General features: G+C 44.0%; 1 pseudogene; it reads right to left on the bottom strand.

Moving 5' to 3' along the window:
• Positions 1–321: 321 nt before the first annotated feature.
• Positions 322–2175, bottom strand: LOC105078977 (tyrosine--tRNA ligase, mitochondrial pseudogene; annotated as a pseudogene).
• Between the last annotated feature and the right edge of the window lie 14863 nt (positions 2176–17038).

Here is a 17038-nt window from a genome sequence, read left to right as displayed (position 1 = left end):
TCACACAGCTGTCTCTATCCCTCCACAAAGCAGACCGAGCCAAATGCGCCTGGAAAGAGAGTCCTGGGCATGGTTGGGCATGTTCCAACCTCAGCTCTACGACCCCCTTCATGCATGTCTGATGTAGCTGAACGGCGCTGCCTATGGTCCTGCAACTTCTTGTCCTCATGTAACCGAGCAGGACCCTATGGGGTCTTCCTGGGACAGATCCCCCTGTCCTTGCCTGCCTCTTACTTGAGTTGCATAAGCAAAAGGTTAAGTTAGCATGTCTTGAGAATGAATGATGGATAAATTTATTTGAATCACCAGAAGGATTTTTCATCATAGCCGAAGCCATTTTATAATGTAGAAATTCCTTTTTCCTATTTTTAAGTAACGAAAGTCCATTCTTAAGAATATGTTGTCCAACAACTAAAACACTCTCAAGATTGTTACTTGTCTGTGATTTGTACTGACTCCACCTTCTGTTATCATCCAATACCCCTGAGGACCATCTGGAATGGCATTTGCTTTGCGGCAGGTATCTAGGACGCTTGTTCCTGGGTCAGTAACTAATTCAGAAAATGAAGCTTCTTTAAAAAACAAAACAAACCTCTTTTAACTCTTGATCAGACGTGACCTCCACTGCATCTATGCTACTTTGATAAACACACCTTTTAGCAGAGTTCTGACCTGGTACATGAGCAAGCTTTGTTACTTCTGCAGCAAGTCGTTTCTGAGGACCCCGCTTACCTGGCTCTGATATGCAGCTGCATTATGTGGTCATCTCTGGATGGGGAAGAAAATGAAGAGCTCCTGGTACCTTTCTACCAAAGCATCTTGCTGCCTGACAAAGAACTCATACAATCCAAATGGAGCTGTCTTTTCCCTGTTTGGCCAAACAGCATTCCCAGTTTTGCTCCAGTTATAGAGGACTAGAAATTCCAAACACAACTTCTGCAATCAACTTGTGGATGAACTTGCATCCGGACATGACATTGCCCAGCTGATCAGATCCACCCATTTGGACCCTGCATCCATAACGCTGGAGCAGGTAATAGAAATCATAGGCCTGACGCACCTGGTATGAAAACTCGGCCAAACTCATGCCTCCGGGGCTCTGGAGCGAGTCTGCACGCTCGGCCCGCTGTGCAGCGTGCCCATGCAGAAGCGGCTGCCCATCGCCACTAGGAAGTCCAGCGGGTGCAGCTTCTGGTACGGCGCGGAGTTGTTCAGCACCGTGAAGCCGCCCAGGGCCCGCCCGTTAGTGAAGAACGGCCTTGAACCCTCGGCAGAGGGCGCGCGCGTTGCTTTGCGCTTGTTCTGCGTCCAGCTCCTTGCGCTCCTTGGTACGGCTGCCTGCCTGCGGGTCCCCCAGGCTCATCGTGGCGTCTCCCACCCCTGCTGTCGCCTTGTGGTCCGCTCGCTGGAAGTGAAACAGGCCCGACAACACCGGAAGATGCCCCACATGAAGCGAGTAGGCCGTGGTGTCGAAGCCGCCACAGTCTGGGCAAAGTTGCCCACCGTGCTGGGCACAGTCTGAGAGCTCTGGGAGCCCTGTCTTCGTACCCTTCTCGGGGAAGAACTCCTTAAACAGACCCTGAGCCCTCTGCACCGCCAGCATCTCCGGAGCGCCCTAGTGGACCTCACGCAGCCCCAGGGGCAAGACTCCTGACCCGTCTTGGATACCAAACCACCAACCCCTGGAAACGCACCGCAACATGGGCGCCGCCATGTTGGCGAAGGGCAAGACTCAGAAGAGGATGAGGAAGATGGAGATGGAGATGATGAAGATGAAGAGGGAGCTGAAGCTGGTCCACCTGAAGGACTGAGAAAGAGGAGGAAGAGAAAGAGGAGGGTGAGGATGAAGATGAAACAGGGCGCCGGTCCGGTTTGGCGGGGTCCCGTCTGTGAGACATCTGTGGTAAGTGGCGGAACCTCGAGTGTGCGGACACCACGGTATACTTCTGTCCTGGGATGCCTTGATTGGAGATTTTCCTTTTGGGGGGAAAGGTGTAAGACTTGGTCACCTGGTTTTGAATGGAGTCCGCTTTAGTTGGATTTTCTCCCCTAGCCTGAGGAGTCCCTTGGCCATCTGGCACCGGCTGAATGGTGATTGGGAAAATCCCGTTAAGACTGAGGCTCTCTATACCCCTGTCTGTATGTGGGAAGTCTTCCATTCTAGTCCTAGGGAACTGCGACCCTGAGAGGCCGTCAAGCAGTGGTTATCTAGTTCTGGTGTGTCTGTTTCTGGTACTGTCCGCCCTGTGAAAGAACAATGAGGGCCTGAATGATACTTTTAAAAAATTAGAGTTTCTGAGTGTGGCTAATGTGGAACTAAATTCACTGGCCCGGCTGCCCAGCTTAAATAAACTTTGAAAGTTGGAATTTAGTGACAATGTAATTTCTGGAGGCTTGGAAAACCTGGCAGAGAAATGTCCAAATCTTATCTATGTTAATTTGAATGAAAACAAAGTCAAAGATTTTGTATAGTAGAAGCCCTACAAAATCTTAAAACCTTGAAAAATCTTGACTTGTTGAACTGTGAAATCACGAACTTGGCAGATTATAGAGAAAGTATTTTTGAACTGCTGTAGCAAATCACATACTTAGACCAGGAGGACAGGGGGGATCTGTCCCAGGAAGGCGGCATAAGATCTTGCGTGGTTACAGACAGAGCCTTAACTCTTAAAGGATCAAAGGCAACTGGGAAGGTATGGAATATATGGCAAAGAAGTGATTAAGGGACCTGCTCTTTAGAAAAAGAGAGATGAGCCAATCTGGACTAGTTGGAGGACAATTATAGAACCAAAAATCATGCTTTTATCTCCCACCTAGTTTACATTATTCCGTAAACTTTTTGCAGGGGAGAGTATAGCTCAGTGGTAGAGCATATGCTTAGCATGCATGAGGTCCTGGGTTCAATCCCCAGTACCTCCATTTAATAATAAATAAATGAATAAATAAATAAACCTAATTACCCCCCCAAAAATGAAAAAAAAAAAACTCTTTAGATTTACTTTTGCATCTAGCTTATCTTTTTTAAAATTGTGAAAAAACGCATAAAATTCATTACCTTAAACATTTTTAGATATACAGTGTTAAGTATATTCACACTGTTGTGCAACCAACTCTAGAACTTTTTAATCTTGCGAAACTGAAACTCTGTACCCATTAAGCAGCTTCCCACTTTCTGCTCCCCCTAGCCTCTATTACCCATCAGTGAACTTTCTGTTTCTATGAATTTGACTTCTCTAGATACCTCAAATAAATGGGATCATATAGGGTTTGACTTTTGTGACTGGTTTATGTCACTTAGCATAATGTCCTCCAGTTTCATTTATGTAGCATGTGTGAGCATTTTCCTTCTTTTTGGAGAATAAATAATATTCCATTGTATGTATACATACATTTTAATTATCCGTTCATCTGTCAATGTACACTTGAATTGCTTCCACTTCTTGTCTATCAGAAATAGTGCTATTATGAGCATGAGTATACAAATATCTCTTCAAATATCCTGCTTTGGATCCTTTTGGATATATACCCAGAAGTGGGCTTGCTGGCTTGTCTTAGCCTTTTTGGGCTGTTATAACAGAATACCATAGACTGGGTGGCTTATAGAAAACAAAAATTTATTTCTCACTGTTCTGGGGGCTGAAAAGTCCAAGATCAGGGCGCTGCAGATTAGCTGTCTGGTGAGATCTACTTCCTGGTTCATAGACGACTGTCTTTTTAAAAAAAATTTTTTTTAAATTGACGTATACTTGATTTACAATGTTGTGTTAGTTTCTGGTGTATAGCATAGTGATTCAGTTATACACTTATATGTATATTTTTTCACATTCTTTTTCATTATAGGTTCTTATAAGGTGTTGAATATATGAATATAGTTCCCTGTTGTATACAGTAGGATCTTGTCATTTATCTTAGAATACTGTCTTTTTCCCGTGTCCTCACGTGGTAGAATGGGTGAGGGAGCTCTTTGGGGTCTGGTTTATAAGGCCACTAATCCCTTTCATAAGGGCTCTGTCCTCATCACCTGATCACCTCACCTTCCACAGAGGCTTCAGCTCCAAATGCCATCACATTGGGAATTAAGGTTTCAACATATGAGAATTGGGGGGGAAACAAACTCATATAGTAAATATATTTTTAATTTTTTGAGGAACCTTCATACTATATTCCATAGTGTCTACAGTATTTTACTGTAGTGCACAAGGGTTCCTGTTTGTCCACATCCTGGCCAACACTTGTTATTTTCTGTTTTTTTTGGTGGTAACCATCCTGATGAGTGAGAGGTGTTATCCCACTGTTGTTCTGACTTGCATTTCCCTAATGAACAGTGTTGGTGAGCATTTTTTTGTATGCTGGTTGGTCATTTGTATGTCTTCTTTGGAGAAATGTCTAGTTAAATTATTTGCCCACTTTAAAATTGGGTTGTTGTTGTTGTTGTTGTTATTATTATTATTATTATTATTATTATTATTATTATTACTGTTGAGTTGTAGAAGTTCTTTGTATATTCTGCATAGTAACCCCTTACCGGGTATATGATTTGCAAATATTTTCTCCTATTCTGTCGGTTGCCTTTTCACTGTGTTGATTATGTCCTTTGATGAGGCTTATCTCTTTCACCAGTCTCAAGTTTTGGAGGGCAGGATTGTACTTCAGGGGCATCTTCAGTAAATGACTGGGGAGTGGAGCCAGGGATGTACACTGAGGGGAATTAGGCAGCTAGTTTTAATGAGGTAGGATTCAAGTTTTGGTGGGCAAGGCAGGCTCCAAGTGGAAGTGCGGATGGCATTTGCCTGTGGCCCCTTTTCCTCTCCTGCCTTCTTCTTTCATCTCCTCTCTGCTCAGGCACGAGGCCCTCTATCCCCATGGTGATGCTGAAACTCAGTTCGGTTTAACAAATGGGGTGACAGGCACTGTGCTGGGGGTTACAAAGTGAACAAGACAATGCTCTACCCTTACTAGGTGCCATCCTGCAGGGAGATAAACAAGATGAGAACTTCTGTGTAAAGTGAGGAATGCGCCCTCTGTAAGTAAGTAAGTAGTGCTTACTCACTGTGGGAAAAGAGGCAAAGAGGCACCTACCCTGGACCAAGGAATGATGGAAGCCGTCTTGGAGGAGGTATTCCAGAGGTCATTTGGCACCTGGCTTGGTCTGCCCTCAATAAAAGTGCTCCTCCACTCCTCAGACCCCAGGGAGGGTAGTCACCTTCCGGAATCAGCCGGAAGGGGGCTCATCCTTGCAGGAGCAGAGCTCGGGGGAGGATGTCAGTCTCTATTGAGACTATTTCACTACTAACACGTTCTCCATTTAAAGGTGCAAAAATAATTCTAGGCAGTTTATTGAGGAATTTCAATAAACTTTATTTCCCTTGGAAAACTAAAAGGAGCAATATATATGTCTGGTAAATTTTTTTCAAAAATTAAATGCTTAAAAAAAGATTTATTGTGTCTAATAACATGTTGTGCTCCATAGGTACCAGTCACTGTTATAAGCACTTTTCATGTATTTGACTTACACGTGTTTACTCACAGCAACCCTCTGAGGTAGATATTATTCTCACTCCCCTTTGAACATAGGGAAACTGAGGCACAGAGAGGCTAAGTAACTAGCCCAAGGCCCAAAAGGTAGAAAGTGGAAAAGCCTGGCTCTGCAACCTGTGCTCTTGGCGTTGGATGGTTTGTTTGTTTTTTTAATTTTTAATTTTTATTTTTTTAAATAGAAGTATAGTTGATTTACAGTATTATATTAGTTTCAGGTGTACAGCATAGTGATATGGTATTTCCACAGATTATACTCCACTAAAAGTGATTACAAGGTAATGGCTATAATTCCGTGTACTATGCAGCATATCCTTGTTGCTTATCTATTTTATACATAGTAGTTTGTATCTGTTACTCCCATACCCCTAAATTGCCCCTCGCCCTTCCCTCTCCTCTTCCTTTTGGTAACCACTAGTTTGTTTTCTATATCTGTGAGTCTGTTTCTGTTTTGCATATATATTCATTTGTATTTTTTTTTAGATTCCACATATAAGTGATATCACACAGTATTTGTCTTTTTCTGACTTATTTCACTAAGCATAATATTCTCTAGGTTCATGCATGTTGCTGCAAATGGCAGGATTTCATTCTTTTTTATGGCTGAGTAAAATATTCCATTATATATATTATACCACATCTTCTTTAATCATTTGTCTGTTGATGGGCACTTGGGTTGCTTCCATATCTTGGCTATTGTAGAGCCGCTATGAACATTGGGGTGCATGTATCTTTTTGATGGATGGCTTGATTTTTACCTGCCAAGAATGTTTTTCCAATTCAACCAACTTGATCCAACAGAGTATGTGTTATAAGGTCATTCTCTTTAAGACTCCCAATTCCTCACTTGCACTTTCTGAAAAATTCACCATTGACTTAGGTGTGTGTTGTAGGACTTGGTGTCACAGAGCCCTGGAACGTTACCTTGGGGCTCTCAAAGGCATCTCTTTGCTCTGTTGTCCAGATGCCTGGGAACCCACTTAAAGCCCCACTTAAAAAAAAAAACAACCTCTAAATTAAAACAAACAAACAAAATAAATGTAAGGGGGAAAAATCTCTAATGAGAAAGGATTTTTAAAAGTAACTGGAATACCATTATCACACTCAATGAAATTAAAAATAATTCCTTAATGTCACCTAATGTTAAAAAAAATAAGGTCACCTAATGTTAGAGTTCAGTGTTCTCTGAGTATTTCAAAACTCTCTTTCTACAGGTGCATTTGGTTGTAGGTCTTAAAGTTTTTTCTTATCCATAAAAGAATGTCTTCCTTTTAGTTTTTATACATTTTATTTATTGGTGAAAGTAGGTCATTTGTCCTGTGGAATAACTAGGAAGACTGAGAAAATGGGTTTAAGATGTCTTTGTGGCTCTCTTTGTCTGTAGGCACTTTCCCACTAGGGATGTTCAGTCAAAATACCGTATTTTAAAGTCACTTGAAATAATTCTTCCCTGTGTGATTGTGAAATCAGTTTGATACACTGTTAGTTTTGTTTGTCCCAGTTTGTTTTTGATTGATGTGATGGGAGCTGCCTTTTCTAAATACGATTTTGTTTTATAATACTGCAAAATGTCTACATGGCTGAAAGTCAAAATTATAATAAAGATATAAACAGAGAAGTATAGCTTCCCTGTCTGCCCTCTTCCCTACTCAAGGCTCAGTCTCTTCCTAGCCTTAGAGACAAGTTTATTAGTTTCAGCTTTATCCTCCCATCGTTGTTTATGTGTGTGAGTGCCTGTGTTCCTCCTCCCTTTCTAATATGATGCTTACTCTTTTGACCTTGTATTTCTAGAGGCCATCCTTATTCTCTTTACGGTGGTGTAACACTCCACTGTGTGTGCATTCCAGAATTTATCCAACCAGCCCGTACTGATGGACATTTGAGTTTCTTCCAGTCTTTGCTATTGCAGATCATGCTGCAGTGAATAAGCTTGAACATATGTCATTTCACAATTTCAGTAGTTATATTTGGAGTAGACTCCCAGAACTGTGATTGCTGGGCCAAAGGGAAGAAACACATGCAATGTTGCTAGACATGATGAAACCCTCCTCCACAGAGGCTGTACCATTTTGAATTCCCATCCGCAATGCAGAAGAGTGACTGTTGCCCCAGAACCTCACCAGTAGAGTATATTGTCAAGCTTTTGGGTTTTTGCTCATCTGACAGATAAGACATAGTATCTCAGGATAGTTTAAATTTGCAACCCTCTTGTTATGAGCAATAGTGAATGTATTTTCATTAGTTTCATTTGCTCTTCTTTTTCTGTGAAGTGCCTGTTCATATCTCTTGCCCATTGAAAAAAATCAAGTTACTGGGCTTTTTCTTCTTCTTTCAAGTTCTTTAGTTGTTAAGGATATTAGCCCTTTGTCTGTGATATAATTTGCAGTTGTCTCTCCCAGATTTTCATTTGCCTTTTGATTTTACTTAGGGCTTTAAAAAAAATTGCTATGGAGCCAGATTTATTCATCTTTTCTCATATTACTTCTGGAATTTTGCCTCTCCTAGGGTATAAAATGTTTCGCCCCTTTTTTCCCTATTATTTGTTAGGTTTCATTTTGACATTTAGATCTTTGACTCATTTGGAATTATCCTGGTATATAGTGTGAGAAATGGATCTGATTTTGCATTTTTCCTTATGGGTGTCCAAATTGTATGGAATGTGAATTATAGCTCAATAAAGCTGTTATGTGTATAAATAAGTAAACGTCTGGAAGGCTGTACTGTAACGCTTACGAAGAGCTTGACTCTGGAGGGTAGGATTAGGAATATTTTCAATTTCCTGTTTTTTTCTCTGTATGAGTAGATACGCCCTGATCCATTCTCCTGGGTTTAGCAAGACCTTCCTTGATGTGTTATACACCTCAGAAGGCTGGGCTATTTACTTCTGAGAGGGTGTAATGCAGGTCCAATAAAAATATCTTTTTGAAAAAGTTTGTCCATAATCCAGGCTTAGGCAGCCAAACAATAGGTATGTGAATACCTACTGTGCACACTATGTGGGGGGAGATTTTTTTGAAAAGTATAATCATCTAGACAGACTAACCTTGAAGGGAGTAGAGGCCGGGGAAAAGTCAGATGAGTGGTGTAGGCAGGGACGGTGAAGAATTCATAGGAGGGCGAGACCTCCGTGGGCAGGGGTGCTTCAAGGAAGAAGTGTCTTTCCGTTAGTCCTGGAAGGATGCACAGGATTTAGACTGACAGGGGGAAAACAGAGAGGCATCTGGGGGCAAGGACCATATTATGAGTAGAGGCATATGGCAGCCCCTGGGGGCATTCGGGGGACCAGGCAGGCAGTGTGGTCCGAGGGCCTGCCTTGAGCATCTTACACTGTGCACTGTTACTGGGGTCACAGCTCTCTGCTTCTGACAGGAGGTGAGCTATCATCAGTCTCTAGGGATCTGGAGCCTCTCAGAGGATCTGGTGACCCCGAACCTCTCCCCAGGGAGCTCATTTCAGGTGTTGAACTGCTTGCAGAATCTGAAGCTTGCAGACACAGAAGCCCATGGGCAAAGGGACTGTCAAGGTTTGCATTTGATTTTGCTGCTAATCTCCATTCTTGGCTGGCACCCATGGTGTGGGGACCCTTGGGTCTGCAATGGGACCCAGCCAGCCGTCTGTGGATGGGCACACAACAGCTGCCTGGCAGGGCCCATGGAGGGCAACCACCCAGGCTTGGATCGGCTTCTGCTGAGGACGACTCTGGGCACGAATCTTGCTCCTCCTCCTTCTCCAAGTGTCAGAATAAGCAGTGGCATTTACGTTGGGGATAGAGGGTCGAGGAGGAGGGGCAGACAAGTCTAAGCCTAAAACAGCCCCCTCACCATCTGTTGTAACATTACAGCCTCATTCCTTTGAGAGTTGGCCCTTAAGTTTTCAGTTAATCTTTTTGATTGTGTGAGTGTGTGTTTGGTAGGGGTGGGAGGCTTCTGTGGCTCACCTCCTCTATGGCTCCTCAGAACTGCTTCTAGACCCCACACCCATGCCTTTTCCTCTGGGCTGCCCCCCCAGTTGCAAAGGGTGCCGTTTACCATGCATTCTCCGAGTTCAGGGCCGGGCAATACTCCTGAAGGAATTTTTTTAGCTTCCTGAGATAATCCATTTATGTGTAACCAAACACTCTCATGCTGTGGAAACAGAGAATACTTGAGTACCACCTTTCCTTTGATATGTTCAAAAGCCATCAGCCTTCTGTGTTTTGAGCCCCCTAACCTTATCCATCCTGTTTTCCAACACTTAACACTTTAATCAGCACCCCCTTTTTGAGCGCATTGCTGTCCATGGAGGCACTGAGCTCACCCAGAAGCCTCTTTTGAGCCTGCACAATGGAGATATTCCTTCCCAGGCACGGTCTCTATACCAGGAGCTGGTTTGGAGCCCTGAGGAGGCTGCCTGTGGGAGAGAGGTCCTGGACTCTGCTCACAGAACAGGAGCGGACAGAGGCGCCTGTGTTTACAGTCTTGTCCTCAGTTACCTGACACTGGTCTCCAAGGGAGTCAGCTACAGGCATCTCAAATTTCAGGGTACATATTTCTGTCTGAGGTTGAGCTGTCTATCTTCTCCCTCCATGGACCTGCACCACATCCTCCCAGAAATAAGTCACCCAGCCTCCTTGTGGAATGACCTATACAGAAAGCATGCCTTCCTGGGTCAAGAGACGAGAACTGGGACAATCCACGAGGGAGAGGTAAGGCTCTTGTGAGTTAAACAGGGCACACATAGCTGGTCAGGAGCTGAGCCGTTAATGTTTCTTTGATTTCCCTCTGGAGCAGTCAGGAACTGTTTTTCCTCTCACCTTCACTCCTCTCCTTTGCATCTTGCAGCCCCTTTAATAATCAAGATGGCACAAAAGCAGGTACCCAGTACCTCCCCATAACCTTATTTCAGTGTCTCCTTTCCTCCTTTGTCCTTGGGCAGCCACTCTCATACCCCAGTCTTCAGGCTGCTCGTCCTCCCATCTCATTTTCCCCTGGGGCTGGTTTCAGCTGTGGTCCTACCCATAGACCTTCATTGCATCTCACTGTCTCAGCACCAAAGTGTTAACAAACTAATTGAATGAATGTTTCCAAGCTAAATGAGAGAAGACTAGAAGGTACTCCAGGTTTTCTGTTGAGTTCCCTGTATCAGTCCGGACACACCATCCCTGACTTGGTGGTTCTGATGTTGGAAATTTCTCATAAAGTGGGAAATGCTTTTGGACTAATGGTCATTCAAGGGGTTTCACAGGATAATGGATACCAAAGTTCTTCATAAATTAAAAATGAAATTATGAGATGACCATCAGTATCATAAGCAAAAATACTGTGCTTGGTGATTGGGACTAATACTATAATTAAGTATGACATAATAAAGATAATCTGATGTCTATTTAGTGATATTATTTTATTCTTCCTTCCAGCCTCCATTGTAATTAGCCATTGAGGAGGAGTATCTTTCATTTTGACTTTTTGATGATAATGTATATTTTCTGATAAATTGTAGTTTTTCTTTGAAGTGTAGAGTATGATCTGAGAGCCGGTAACATCACCACCATCTCCTGGGAACTTGTTAGAAAGGCAGATTGTCAGGCCCCACCCTAGAATTAGGAAGTTAGAAATTCTGGGTGTGGGGTGCAGCTGTCTTTTTTAGAACAAGCCCTCCAGGGGACTGTGATGCACACTCAAGTTTGAGAACCACTGGTGGAGAGTAACCCATTAACCAGTCTGTAGTCTATCAACCTGCTCTAGCTTGGAGCACCCCAGCGCCTTTGCAGGAAGTCTCCCAGAGAAAATACAATTCTTGTTAACCTTGTCTCTTTTGTAATCAGCTTGCCCTGTTTTGCTTGGAGTGTGAATTGAGGTGAGGAAGAGGGATCCAGTCTTTGGAACAGAAGGTGCACCTGGGATGAATTTTAAATTGAGCAAAAGGGGAGGCTTAGACACCCACTGGGCCCTGAGGGCTGCTGGCCCCACCATCCCGGGAGTAGGTTCCTTGTCTGATCCGCCTCTCCTCATTCATCAGTGGGACAATAAGAGCCCTATAACATCTTTCACTTGTGTGTGGTCTGGTTTTACAGTAAGTCGGGGACAGGACTTGTCATCATGGGGATGGTCTGCAAGGGTACTGCCTTCTTCCTGACTAAGAAGTGATAAATTCGATTTTAGATTGGAAATGATTTCTGCAGAAGAGATGTTAGAATCATAATGGTTTGCACTGAGTGCTTCTTGCTGTCAGTGTGGCCACGCTAGGTGATGCTCCTGTTAAATACCAACTACCTCGTTGCAGTTGCTACTCAAAACCTTTCAAGGGAGGCTCTATTATTATCGAATTTAGAGATTGGGAAACTGAGGCTCAAAAACGTTGCTTCAGCTGCTTGTTAGAAAGAGACAGAACTGGTACTTAAACTGAGCAGCCTCGAAAGCCCATGTGTTTAACCATCAAGCTGGGCTCCCTACCATGAATCTAATGGATCAGAATCATCCTTTATTTGTTTTCCATGAAATCTCAGCTTCTCTGCCCCTCTCCCTTGCCTTCTTGCCCCCTCTCCCACTTAGTGTCCCTCTTCTCCCTTCGTTTGTTGACAGTCTTTTCTCCATCCTGACTGAATGCTTTGTTTTCAGGGGTCTCTATGGGCTGCTCTTTGCCTGATCCGTCCGTAATTAACCCTGAAAAATAATCAGAGACAGAAATGTGTATTTAAAAGTTTTTGTACTTTCTTAGGCTATAAAACCCCAATAGGTTATGTTTTGAATAGTATTTATCATCTGAATGAAGGACCAGCAAGCTGGTCTCTCTTAGATGTTGATAGTGTTGGGCTGAGGTGGATATTCTAAGTAAACCAGTGCTTGCTGGAGCCCCAGGAGAGGGCCACAGCCTCTAAAGGACATCTGAATCTGAGCCTGGCTGTTGCAACTCTTCCCTCTCACTCTGATTCTGAATCCCCTGGGACAGGGGTCAGATAATGGTTTTTTTTTAAGAGGTCCCTGGTAATACTTAAGATTAGGCCACCTTAGGAAATGCTGGGCTGCAGGAGTAAACCTTGGTTCTCTCATTTTCTTGCACCTCCAAATCACCTATTCCAGAAGCTCCTTGGAGATCCTGAGGCTAGGGGTCCCAGGACCAAAACTTGAGAACATTGCTGTAGAGCAGATGTCCTCAAACTTGAGCATACATCAGAATTCCCCCCCACGAGGCTTGTTGAAACGCAGACTGTGGTCTCCTCTCCCAGAGTGTCTGACCCAGTTGGTCTTCAGTGAGGTTGGGGAATTTGCATTCTATTAAGTCCCCAGGTGACACTGATGCTAGGAGTCCCAGGACCACACTTTGAGAACTGCTGTGCTAGATCATGTCGTTGCATTAAAAAGTAGATTGACCCTCAGCCTAGACCAGAGCCCTTTCTTCACTTCAAGCTAAGATGTATGACAATAGTAACACTTGACATGCTAGGGCTTCCTCGTAAGTCATGCTGCTGCTCTCAAAAGGTGTAGCAGATGCTCTATTTACTGTTAATACCTGGTGCTAGGAAACTTGGGTCCCAGAATTCCTGTTACAACCCCGACAGTGACTTTGTGACTGACCATAGGGAAGTCTTCTATCTTTCTCTGGCCTGATTTCCCCCCATTTGCCAAATGTGACATCCTGAGGAGATAAAATGAGAGAATAAATTAAAACACATTCAGAAAAAAAAAACACATTCAAGGTCCAAATACTAGCCATTACCCTGTGTCTCTGACTGGGGAGGTGAAGACTGGCTCATGGGTCTTGGTTTTTCACTAACTTTTGGGGTGACCTGGAGTCAGTGGTCAAGCTGCTATTTCTTCATCTGAGCTAAATAGAACTAGACCCTGAATGGAATCTCGGCCAGTTTAGCTGCCTCCCCATGCTTACTTGTAATTTACAAGTTGCATTTAAAATTGTCTGCCGACTGCTTTAACATTCATTCTCGTTGATGTGTTTATTTTTAAAGTCTTCCATTTATAAGCAGAGAACTCCACCAGCAGGCTGTTGGGCAGCAAAGGCTGGGGGTGGGGGCAGGGGGCTGCTGCTGAATCAGCCTGCATCTGGGGAGCAGTTTTTGGTTGCTAAGGAATGCTGTGACAGTTAGTGAGATGTCATTAGAGTACATAAATATAAACAGCTATGAAAACTAATTTTTGTGGTGGTTAGGGACTGACTGATAGTAAGAGAAAATATTTAGCCCGGATCACTAGAATTATAAAACAGTTGACATGTATTGTCATTGTTACTTGTCCACAGCCGCACCTAGACTAGAAGGTGCGTTCGGGTGGGATCCATCTTTATCTTTTCACCAATGTTCTCTCGCTGCTAGTGGAGGTGGCATTTAATGATTATTTGTTGAATAAAATTATTGAATGCAATTGATGATAGACACGAATTGACTTAAAAATGTCATCTTTTGGATAAACTGGTTTCACCTTAAATCCATTTTGTGACAAAGCAGGGATAAGTATGTTAATGAATGAGTAACTGAATAAACCAATGATCAGATGATAAATGAAACAGACAAATGAGAAAAAAAAGTACATCAGTAGCCTCTTGGCTTGTCCTGATGGAATGAGGCTTTGGACATCCCCTGTTCTGAAGATTATTTTGGGCTCCACAGAGGTCCCTAGTAGTCAGCCCCATTTTGATGGAGACCAAGGGCATCAGCTTGACTTACACAGGAGCCCCTTAGTTTTGCTCTGCCTGGTGGCCCCGGCTGCAGCCTGGAACCAGACCCAAGTCAGAGAGGTCCTGATGGATGATGGCGGGAGCAGTGCCTGCCTTCTCAGGGGTGCTCCTTGTGGAGCGATTCCTCATCTGCCTACAAGGGTTAGAGCCACGCTCCATGTCCCAAGAACATGTTCCCATCCCACAAAGGACAACATCCCAAAGGCTATCGTTTTCCTCCATTTAATTCATCGAGGGGCCTTTCCCATGGTATTCTGCTCTGCTCTGTAGACAGTGGGTAGGACCTGGTTACCCTAGTAAACGGGAACGGTCTCCAAGAGGTGAAAACTCTCGTGGTGCGAATGTCAGACCTGAGAGCCAGAGAAGGCATTTCTGGGAAGATGGGCCACCCATTCCTCCCTTCAACAGGTTAGTTGTTTACGTGTTAGATGCCAGGCCAGGTGCAATAGAAGATTAAATACAGACACAGACCGACATTCGTGTGCGCACACAACACGCACACTCCAGAACCTTACAGATGAATGGAGGAAGCCTTACAGATGCATAGATCATTATAATAAAGGCACTATATAGTGAGAACAATCACTTTTTGTTTAAATAATGGTTTGCTGATTCCTATAAATAGCCTCTCTTGCCCTTCTTTTCTTCCCATTAACCTTTCTTTCCTGTTCACCTTTATCTGATTGCACTTTGCAGCTCGGGGCATTATACAGAATGGCAGTTCCTGTGAAAAGGAAGAATAAGAAAAACAATAGCCTTTCAGTCCATTCTTGTAGGCAGGAAAACACTGGAGACTAGAAGGGTCACATGAGTCAGTGAACTGTTGCTCTTGGCAATTGAAATATTTAACTTACCGCCTGAAACAGGGAGGTCAGGACTGCCCTGGAGCTCAGCTGAAAACCATGGGGTTATCTGAAGTCTGGGGCTAAGTCACCAGGACAGGAAAAGGGAAGTGACTGGGGGGGGGGGAGGGGAGGGCAGGCAGCAGAGGCTCCAAGAGGGACGCAGCTTCTTTTCTCTGCTCTGCCATGTCCTGCATCAGACTTTGGGAAGTCATGTTGCTTCTCTGAACCTCAGTTTCTTCATTTGCAGCGTGGCCATAGTATCTACTCCGTCCACCTCATAGGGTTGTTGTGAGGATGAAATGCTCATTTCGGCAGGACTCACATTTCTTGGTTCCCTGGAGAAGAGGTGAAGTAGACAAGTACCTGACACCCCTTGAAACTGGAGAAGTGATTTAGTGATTTCGCCGTGAACCTTGTAAGGACACAAACAGCTTTCTCAGCATCCACTCTGCAGCAATGTACATGATTTAATTCAGTCATTTCAACAGCCCCACAGGGAGGTACATTCTTCTCCCTTAGACCAAACCAAAGATCAGGAAAGGTGACTGCTACAGGATTCGAACTCAGGTCTGTCTGACTCAGAGCACATTCATTTCTCACTGTGCCCCACAGGCTCACACTTTAGATACAGATGGATATGGAAATAAAACCTAGGCCTTCTCATTAAGTCACTGGGACCCTGTATACCCGAGTAGGCCATGGAGAGATGAGAGAGGAGACAGTGGGAGCTCTGGAAAAGAGACCTCACCTCAGGACTGTTTTGTGGAGACAGCTGAGGGCCCAGGAGAGGCCCGTGTCCATGAAATGGGCAACACATCTTCGTCCTCTTTCTTTCTCCAGTGTCCATTGAGGAAGACCAGAGCCCATGGGCCATAGAACACATCTTCTTGGCCTCACAGAGGGCTCTCGAAGCTGCCCTGCTGCCCTCCAGCAGTCGGGCCAGGTGGACACTTCTGGCGGGACCTAGTTGGGGAATGGCTTGAGGGCTGAGTCGGGGGAAGGGTGGGTGGGGGCAGGCTTCACTCTGACTCCCATTGTCGCAGTGCTGCCTCCTCCTTCTGGCCTGCTTTCTGATGTCCCCAAGGCCTTTCCAAGTAGGGAGAGTGGAAGGACAGAGTGGATGTGGCCAATCAAGAAACGACATGCTCTAATCAGGTCACCCAGGCAGCCCCCTGTCTAACCCAGTTGGCGCTGAGCCTTTTGCCTGGGGCTCATTCTGTTTTGTAACAGTAAAGCTGACCTCAAGCTAGGCCACTCTGACCAGATCCTTGTTTGATCTAAACAGGCACAGCAGCTGTCCCGGGGAGAGTTCTGTCCTGTTGGCAGGTCTCCAGAAGGGGGCGTTGCTGTTTAGCCAGGGGAGTCAGCAAATAGCCTTTCTCCCAGCTTGGACTTCTTGGGTAACCTGCTGATGGGTTTTTCCTTGGGTACAGAAGGATCCAGATTTTCTAGAGATGTGTGAAAAAGAGCTTCAAGGAGTTTTATTATAAGAGAAGGCATCAAAGTTGCTAAATAGAAGCTCATTATACAAATATCGATTTGTATTTTTATGACCAATCACAGTGAGGGAGCAAAACTTTTAAAGCTAACATTTATAAGAGAAACAAAAGCTATAAAGGACCAGAAATAAATCTAATGAAATATATGCATAATCTTTATGAATAAAATTATAAAACTTCACTTATTTAGGTATTCTTTGATAGATAAGGTGTGTTCATGATACACAGATTCACTGTCATAAGATTTCAATTCTTGCTAAATTAATCTATAAATTCTAGGTGAATCCAACTAAATCATGACAGGATATTTTGTGTAACTAGATAGATGATTCTAGCTTGCTGCCAAAAAGCAAAGGGCCAAAATAACTATGAAATTTTGAAGAACAAGATGAGCGACTTGCCTAATAAGACTTATTAAATTAAGGCAGTGTGGGGCGAGGATGTAGCTCCAGTGGTAGAGTGTGTGCTTAGCATGCACAAGGTCCTGGGTTC

This window comes from Camelus bactrianus, chromosome 15, assembly GCF_048773025.1.
Source record: "Camelus bactrianus isolate YW-2024 breed Bactrian camel chromosome 15, ASM4877302v1, whole genome shotgun sequence".
Lineage (NCBI taxonomy): Eukaryota > Metazoa > Chordata > Mammalia > Artiodactyla > Camelidae > Camelus > Camelus bactrianus.
This window is presented reverse-complemented; position numbering and strand designations above follow the sequence as displayed.